Here is a 9624-nt window from a genome sequence, read left to right as displayed (position 1 = left end):
TTCATAGTAGTTTTATGCATAATAGTCTCAAGCTGGAAACAACCCAAATAGATGAATAGATTATGATATAGTTTGCAGAAAAAAAAAAACAAAAAAAACCAAACAAGAACCAGCTATAGCTATACACAACAAAAATGGATAAAGTTCACAGACAAAATGTCAAGCAAAGAAAAAAAAAAGGAACAGGGGCACCTGGGGCCCTTGGGTGGCTCAGTTGGTTAAGCATCCAACTTCACCTCAGGTCATCGTCTCATGGTTCGTGAGTTTGAGCCCTGCGTTGGGCTCTGTGCTGACAGTTCAGAACCTGGAGCCAGCTTCAGATTCTGTGTCTCCCTCTCTCTCTCTGTCCCTCCCCTGTTTGCATTCTGTCTCTCAAAACTAAATATTAGAAAAAAAGTTTTTTAAAGAAACAGAAAAGAGTACAACATATTGAATGATTTCATTTATGCAAAGCTCAAGAATAGGTAAAACTCATTTATGGTGAAAGAAGTCAGAATTGTACTTACCTTTGTTGGGGGGGTTTCCAATAATGTAGACACATATGTCAAAATCTGATCTGTACCCTTAAGGTTTGTGTACTTTACTGTTTACTTTTTGTCTCATAAAGTTTAAAAAACCCCTATCCTCATGGGATTCCCATTATAGTCAAAGAAGATGGATACTAAACAAAATAGGCAAGTATACAATTTGTCCATGCAAAAGTGCTGTGTCTGAATCCATGGCCCTTTTAGGTGAGAAGTGACAGCCTAAATGTGACCTAAAAGAAGCCTAGATTAAGCCCTTTGTCTTCTCCCAAGGTGCCATAGTCTTTTTCCTTATAGTAATCTGTGTGATGTTAAACTACCTAGTTACTTGTGTGGTTCCTGCGAGTTCCATAAGGGCAGCTCTATGGCAGCTAGAGCTGGATCAGGCATAGAACAAGTATTTCTAACATTTGAATTAGATTTAAGTAAATGTTGAATGAATGAAAGATGTAAGCTAGCAGGACAACATTGACCCAGAGGAGAAAAGTCCCAGGGCACAGGAGAGGGAGCTTATCTGAATGGGTCACATCTTCAAGGGATGGAAAAGAGGATTTGGTATCCAGTAAAGGATTAAGTAGAGACCCAGAAGGCAGAAGGCAGACTGAGAGATAGCCTGAGTGGCTCAGAGACCACATCCTGAAGTGCTTTTAGTGCCAATGCCACACAGGCCTGGAAAGGCATAAAGTAGGTGAGGAACATAACCAGATCCGCATTTTAGTGAGATCACTGAGGCTGCTGTACAGGGTGGTGAGAAATGCTGAGGCTGGAGGTGGGGCAGCCAGGGAAGAGGGGTCTGCAGTTACCCATGGGAGGAAGACCTCTAACCTGACCGGGAACAGGGTCCTGGGGCTGAAGAGAGAACAGGGCTTTGTTGGGGGAGTGGGGAGGGGAGGGCTCAGATTCATTTCCATCTGCTCCCATGACAGAAGAACCCCTGTGTTCCCCTATACACAGAGAACAGACCCCTGGACACTTAGTATAGCATGTGCTTTTCCAAGGACCTCCCCCCAGTGATCCTAAGGTCTGGGATAAGTTTGGAAAGAGCAGTAGATGGTCAGGGAAGGAATAAAGAAATCAGAGGGATGGTGGGGAGAGGGACGAAAGAAGACAGAGAAGTCAGGATTTAAGACACCAAGTGTGGGGCGCCTGGGTGGCTCAGTTGGTTAAGCCTCCGTCTTTGGCTCAGTGGGTTAGACCCTGCGTCGGGCTCTGTGCTGACAACTCAGAGCCTGAAGCCTGCTTCTGATTCTGTATTTCCCTCTCTCTCTTCCCCTCCCCGCTCATGTTCTGTCTGTCTCAAAAAAAAAAAAAAAAAGACACCAACCGTGTCTGAAGATGGGAGCAAGGGTACAGACTTGCAAAATCACAGATGCAGTAGTTTTTTTTTTTCATTTTGTTATAAAATTTTTGCATGAAATTAATTCCCTGCTCAAAAGCACAAAGCACCTACCTTTTTTCCCCACTCCAGTGGGTCTTGATCCTTTTCTCCCCCAGTTCTTCATAGAAGGCATATGTCTTAAAGGATTGACTCCTTCCAGTGCCAGCCCAGAGTGTGTCCTTGGTCCTTGCTGCTGTAGAGCTGCCTCCCTATTTCCTGGGGCAGGGACAGAGGAAAGAAAAGAAGCCCCAGATTCTCCCTCAGAAACTCAATTGTAGTGATTCAGAAGACAGAGAAAAATTAGAGATTTAAATATTGAATGCCAGAGACACCAAATCCTAGGGAAACAGACAGAGACAGATGGGAGTCCAAGAGAGAAAACTGAATTAAGTTCAGTTCAAGAGACATTTATTAGCACCTACTATGTGCCAGGGCCAGAGGGAACATTGTGTACAAAAGCACAGATGACTCCCAGGTTTCCGGCATGAGTAACTGGGAGATGATTGTGCCATTCATTGAGCTGGAGAGAGTTGGGGCTTGACATATCCATGGAGTTGAAGGGTCTGTGCGATGATAGCCAGCAGCGACAAGGAAGGGAAGAACACAGAAAGTGAGAGAGAGCCACCTGGCTGGAAGTGTGCAGTCCCTGTTCAGCTCCTAATGCCCCCTGTAACTGGCTCTTGCTGGTTGTATAGGCATTCATCAAAATCTCAGACTGATCTGGGCACTCTGAACATGCTGGAAGATAACAAGATAGATCACAGGATTAGGGAGAAAGACGATGAAAGGGAGGAGGAGGGGAGGAGAGGATTTAAGCTGAAGCCCTAGGAACCATGATTAAAAAACAGATTGGGCAGAGAGGTGCCTGGGCGGCTGAGTTGGGTAAGCATCTGACTTCAGTTCAGGTCATGATCTCCTGGTTCGTGAGTTCGGGCCCTGTGTCGGGCTCTTTGCTGACAGTTCAGAGCCTGGAGCCTGCTTCTGACTCTATGCCTTTCTCTCTCTCTCAATCTCACTCTCTCTGCCTTTCCCTTGCTTGCAGTCTCTCTCTGTCTCTCAAAAAATAAAAATAAAAAAATAAATTTTAAAAAACAGAGTGAGCAGGGAAGGTGTGGTTGCCCCAGAGGCAGAAGGAAAGCCAGGAGTCAGGGTTGTCACAAGACCAAAAAGGAGTCTAGTGAGGCCAAGAAAGAGTTCTGGGCTTTAGCAGCCAGGATTGGGCTGAGGCCAGTGGGACCAAGCTGGTGCTAAGGAGCTGGCTGATGCAGACCCTCCACAGAAGCCTGTGAGCAGAGTGTAGGCCCCTCCTTCCCCAGCCTCCCTGCTGTCCCCAGAGCCCTGCTTGGTCTGGTGGCGTCTCTCAGCCAGACACATGGAAGAAGATGGAAATGCTCCCCTGCCCCCAGACTCCTATCCCTGAGCCTCTAGTTTCTAGCATTCCCAGGAGGGTCCTGAGCCTTCCTCAAGCTTGGGAGCCTACAATGGTCAGGGAACTCTGGGGACGCTGGGAGTAATTGAAACCAGGGTTAAAATATTAGAAACCAAAACGCCAACTCCCTGGCTCCCTCAGGATAGTTCCTGGTTTTCTTCTCAACCCTATCTTCCCTACTGTTGACAGCTCAGCTCTCTAGGCCCCACCAGCTGGGCCATGACCCTCTTCTCCAAACCAACTAGAAGGGGCCTCCAACCAGAAGGCACCCAAAGCCAGCCCTCAGAAACCTCTTCTCTGTACTTGGCTAGGCTAACCCTCCATATCGAAGTGTCCCCAAATTCTAATCTTGATCCCTTATTGCAGAACCTATCTTAGAGGGTTGAAGTTAGACAATGGGAAAGATTTCTCAATAGTGAAAGAGAAAGAGGTAGGAGATGTGGAGCAAGAGTCCCTCTCTACTAGTAGGTGCTCAATACATTTGGGGCGGGGGGGCGTGACTGGGTGGGTCAGTTGGTTAAGCATCTGACTCTTGATTTGGCTCATATCATCTCATGGTTCATGAGTTTGAGCCCTGAGTTGGGCTTTGTGCTGACAGCGTGGAACCTGCTTGAGATTCAATCATTCAATCTCTCCCTCCCTCCCTCTCTCTCTCTCTCTTTGTCCCTCCCATATACTCTCTTTCAAAATAAACACATTAAAAAAATGGATCTCAAAGCCTGGGCCCCACGAAAGCAAGGTGTCTGCTGGGCTAGGTCTGAATCAGGGGCAGGACAGGCTGCACACGTGGCAGGAAGAGGAAAGTCAGATAAGGAATTCTGCGGCACAGAGTTCCCCTTCCATCTCTCTCCCTGCTTTGATGTCTCTGTCTTTATCTCTCCCTCTATGTCTCTTTGTCACAGTCCTGGTTTCTGATAGAAAGGATAGGATGCTGCATGTTTTTTTGGCCTGTGGAAAGGCTTTCCCCTGCACAGCTGCCTGATAATCCCAGGATTCCCAGATTTGCCGTGAGTACTGGTGTGGGAATTTGTTCCAACCTCTGTCTCTATGTCTGTCTGTCTTCTTGGCTCTTCTGTGAGACTGAAAAGTTCAAATGCCTACTCCACCATTTACTGGCTTTGTGACCTCAGGGAAATGACTGAATATGTCTATACCTCAATTTTCTCAGGAGTAAAATGGGATCATAATAGTACCTATTGCCTCTGACTATTGTGAAGATTCAGTTAAATGAGATAATCCAGGTAAGTGGTCAGTACCAGTCTGGTGGGTACCAGAGCCCCCTTCATCTACTGGCTTTGGTTTGCTACCCATCAGTGTTTACCTCTCCTCTGTCTTTCAGTCTTTTTCACCCTCCATCTTTCCCCTAATCCCTTTTTTTCTCTCCATGTGTGGCTTTGCCTAAAGCCTTCTAGACAGCTTTGTTTGACCCTGCTCCAACCCCCAATGGCACAACTGGCCCAGGTGGGGTTGGGTAGGGTGTCCAGGGAGGTTTTTAATTTGAACATGGAATTCCTGACAGCATGATCATGCCTGGGCCTGAACATGGGTGAATCACAGTTAGTGGGAAGAGTGATTATGTCTGTGTCCTTTCTGGCGAGACAGGAGAGCTGGGGGCTTAGCTTGGCAGTCTCTTGGAGGAGGGGGACTTGCCCTGACTACTCTGACTGGCCCCACACTTGGGCCCCAGCCAGATCCCCCATGTCTAGTGCCTGCCTGGAGGTAAGGCATCCTGCCCAAGACTGGAAGGAGAAGCTTCCACCTCTACATAGGGTGGCTTACCTGCCCTCAGAATATTCTGGCCCACCCTCACCCTCAGTCCTGCCCTAAATTTCCCGTACACCATCCCAAACCCTGTATGGAGACATATTGCCTCCATAGATCCAGTTTCTCTTGTCTCTATCTCTATCTCTATCTCTGTGTCTCTGTTTCTCCTAAAAGTGATCCATGACTTTTGCAGCTGCATATGCTTTATACCCCCCAAATGAGTCCACCAGGGATAGGAAGCTATGGGGGTTAAAGAGTCTGTATTCTTCCACCTGGACCAAAGAGCACCTTCTTGGGGGGAGGGGAAGGATACAAGAAGTCCAGATGACATTTTTCTATCACTGTGGACCTATGAAGGCAGAGGCATGGCATAGAATAAGTATTCTATAACTGTAAACCCAATGACAGAGGGGCAAACAAAGGACCCTGAATAGGTAATTGGATGTTTAAGGCTGCAACAGGCAGAAGCATGGATAGATTGTGGAGGGGCTGCTGCTTGATTTTGTGGATCAGCCAGAAGTCTTCTCTGGGGGCCAGGATTGGTCTCAACTAGTCCTAGACACCCCCATACCTGGGCCTCAGCCAGACCCCTCACGTCAGCCGTTGGGCAGAGGGCCAGATGGGGGAACCACTAAGATTCACCTCTCGATTCCCTATTCTCTACACCTCATTGCCTCAAGATGCCCACCAGCTTCAAGGAGAGAGAGATGAGACTACAGATCCAGAAAGAGAAATACTAGGCATGATCACACAGTAGGCAGAGGCTAGCACAGCATCCCTGGTGCACTGGCAGCCAGCGTGGGCCTGTCACAGGGATCCTATGGCAACACTGACAGGGGCCAGACCTGACACAGGATTTTATGTGGGGAGAGCACCTAGGAATCTTGGAACATGCAGGTGGCTGGGCCATCAGTCAAGAACAGATGTGCAGCTTCCTGTCCTTCCCATCAGAGAGGGACAAGCATTGGAATAAGAAGTTCAGAGAGATAGAATCAGAGTGAAAAGAGAAGGGAAAGAACTTGGAAGGGAGATTAAGAAATAGACACAATTAGACAGAGTCAGACACAAAAATAGAGATGCAGAGAAAAAATGATGTGAGTCAGAGACATGGAGACTGGGAGATGCAGAAGGAGGGAGAGCCATGGAATTTAAGACACAAAGTTAGGGGGAGAACGAGCAACAGTGACATGGAGTCAAAGATATACACACATGGACAGACAGAAACTCACAGACTGAGAGACAGAAACAAAAAAAAGGGAAGGATAAATAGAGCGAGACAGAAAGATCAAGAGGGGCAGAGAGATGGAAAGAGAGCATGAAGACAAAGACAGAGTGAGGCAAAGAAAAAGATCAAAACAGCAGGAAAGGGAAAAGCAGGAGACAGAGGAGAGCCTCCTGGTCTCCAGTCTCTCCAGTCTGGTCTCCCCAGGGTTTGGGCCCCCCTTTTCTATTCTTTGGTTTCCATAGCAACAAGAAGGGCAGCAGCAAATTTGCATATACATTTACATCCTTTCAGTCTGCATAATTCAACAGGTTTCTGTGCATATTCATGAGACTGAATGAAGGTGACTCTCCTGATCCCTGCTCAAAACCTGGCTGTGGTGACCCTTGCTTGCCGTACATGGTCATTGCCCCAGGCCCAACCCCAAAGGCCCTAACCAGTCCTTTCCAGACCCTGCTAACAACATTCCCTTCTGCTCCCCAAACACTCCATTGTGCTTTCTACCTCAAGACATTTCCTCAGGTGATACCCCTCTGCCTGCCAGGGGTGCCCTTCCTTCAGTGTCAGTCCTATCAATGGTATACACACATGTATTTGTATGAATACTGGTGGGGGGTGGGGGAACATGGCAGAGAGTGACAGCCCTGGTGGAGAAGGCCCCTCAGTCACACACCTATTTGGTGTTTCTGTCAAAGGATATGCATGAAAGGATCACACTGAGGGAGGCTGGGATGTAGGGTGAGCTGAAGGCTGACAGATCTCCCAACAGAATGAGACCCAGGAAATTGTAGGCCCCACATGGAAACTGAGACGCTGGTTCCAACCAGAATAACCAGGAGAGCTAAGGTAGAGCCAAAAGGAACCTCAGAAATAGAAGGGCTGAGGGGCGCCTGGGTGGCTCAGTTGGTTAAGTGTCCGACTTCGGCTCACATCATGATCTCACCGTTGTGAGTTTGAGCCCCACGTCAGGCTCTGTGCTGACAGCTCAGAGCCTGGAGCCTGCTTCGGATTCTGTGTCTCCCTCTCTTTCTCTGCCCCTCACCTACTCGTGCTCTGTCTCTCTCACTCTCTCAGAAATAAATGAATGTTAAAAAAAAAAAAGAAAGAAAAAGAAATAGAAGGGCTGAGGTGGCTTAAATGGTGGGGAAGAGGGTGCCTAGGCCCAAGAACTCTTTCAAAGTGCCAGGGCATGAAAGCTCTTGTAGCTGGGAGGTGCCCCTCTAAGGCCTGCTGCAGCCATAACTGTGGCTTCACCATCTCCCCCTGGATCTCTACAGCAACCTCCTCATTGCCTTTCCTGCTTGTGCCCCCAACCCATTTTCTGTGGCAGCCAGAGCTCTTCCTAAAACACCAATCTGATAATGCCATATCATTTCCTCCTTAAAGCCTTCAGTGACTCTCCATCACCCTCAAGAAAAAGCCCAAGCTCCTTGGCCAGACACTCAGGTCCTTCCAGCCTGGCCCCCACCCACCTCTGAGCTTCATTCCTCACACTCCCCGCCTTGAACTTCATGCTCCAGTGATGATCTCTGTGCTCCTCTATACCTTAGTTCATGCCAGCCCTTTACTAAGAATGTCCCTTTCACTTCTAGTGCTTCTTCAAGATTCTATACAAGCCTTCTTCTTTGAAGCTTCACCTCTGCCTATAGACTGGACGGAGGGGCTCTGAACTACTGAAGTCTAATGAACTCCCCAAATCTCTATACTTATCATACCAATAGTGAAACTATCTATATATAGAGGTTCTGAAGCCAGTGACTATATTTGTCACATTATGGGTGACAAAGCTGTAGAACAAATGAGAGATCTCTAAGCCCAGTGAGGGCCAAATTTCAAGCCTAGAATAGTGTCTCAGTCTTGAGGCTCCTGCACCACCCTGCAAGAGGATGGGCGATCCCTTTGTAAATGCTGCCACCTTGTGTCTATATTCAAAAGTGCAACCATACATCACCTTCCCAGCGCAAGGACCAAAGTGGAAGCTGGAGGTACCTTACAGAATCAGGTCTCATCCCAAATTAAGAGAGATTGGGGAGTGGAGAGATAGGTCCTCAGGAACAAGTGCTCAGAGCCTATTACTAGTGTCCTTTGAACACTCTTAATGGGTTCCAAACAGACAAATGGCAAGAGCAAAGGCTCAAAGGCAGAAAATCTCATAGCACAGGGGAAGAATAAGGTGTTAGTGTGCCCAGAGCCCAGGTCCAAGGGGATTAAATCAAAGATAGACTAAGCTGTGGCGGTAACCAAGCAAGGGAGTCCTTTAAGACCATCCAGTGAATTAATTTGGATTTTGTCCTCTCATCTGGACATGGGGAGACTGAGGGAGAATGACAGTATCTGGGTATGGCCACACACTTGGAGGCTCAATAGCCATTCTTTCTTGTATTAAATATTTATCAACTCATCAAACACCTACTATATGACAAGCAGTGTTCAAGATCCTTAGGTTATATTAGTCAACAAAACAAAGATTCCTCACAGTTCTTTCTGCCCACGGGTTCTGTTCCTGAGGTTTAATAAAATCACCTTTTTTTAAAGGCACTACACACACACACACACACACACACACACACACAAGACTCCTGCCCTTTCCAAGCTTACATTCTCATGACGGGGGTAGGGGGAGGGAAAGTGCTTGACTGCAGTCTTAAATAGATTGGGCAGAATAGGCCTTTGCTGAGTGAAGAAGACTTAAAGGAGGAAGGGAGATGGCCATGCAGGTATCTGTCAGAAGAGCATTCTAAATAAAGGGAAAAACTAGTGGCTTGGTTTGGAGGGGAGCTCAGAAGGGAGTGAAGCAGAGAAACCAGTTAAGGAGAATGTTGCAAGATAATGAGGGGCACAAAACAGCAGAGGCGGTGGGAATGGAGATACCTAGGAAGTAAAATTGGCAGGATTTGGTGTCTGCTTGCATGTAGAAGGTATATAAACCCTCCTGTCAGATTGTGTTAAGTCCCCATTTCAAGGCGAACAAACTCACTACACTCGCCAACTCTAAGGCAAGCAGTGAGGATGCTCAGCACATTCCATCCTGGATGACCCCATTGCCCATCCTGATGCCCCCCTCCTGCCCCCAACACACATATCACCACCCTCCCCAGCCTCTTAATTCCTCAACCTCATCTTCGGTGACTTTCCCTCCAGGCCACTCAGCTATCCACTCTCATGCCCATAACCAAAACTTTAAAATCCACAACTCCTCCGTCTCATCCTTTAGCTGTTAAATTATCTCCTTCCATAAAAGAAATGTTTAAGTGATAACCCCTATTACTCCAAAAGATGACTTAATATGTAAATAAGATCTTTATAA

The 9624-nt window shown here is 47.4% G+C and overlaps 1 long non-coding RNA gene across 1 annotated transcript; it reads right to left on the bottom strand.

Moving 5' to 3' along the window:
• Nucleotides 1-2288: 2288 nt before the first annotated feature.
• LOC115275737 lies at nt 2289-4444 on the bottom strand. Its single transcript, XR_003901717.1, has 2 exons — nt 4369-4444; nt 2289-2640 (listed from the first exon to the last, which is right to left on the bottom strand). It is a non-coding gene; the product is annotated as an uncharacterized LOC115275737 (long non-coding RNA).
• Between the last annotated feature and the right edge of the window lie 5180 nt (nt 4445-9624).

This window comes from Suricata suricatta, chromosome 13, assembly GCF_006229205.1.
Source record: "Suricata suricatta isolate VVHF042 chromosome 13, meerkat_22Aug2017_6uvM2_HiC, whole genome shotgun sequence".
NCBI lineage: Eukaryota > Metazoa > Chordata > Mammalia > Carnivora > Herpestidae > Suricata > Suricata suricatta.
The sequence above is the reverse complement of the archived record's forward strand: the minus strand, read 5'-3'. Positions and strand labels throughout refer to the sequence as shown.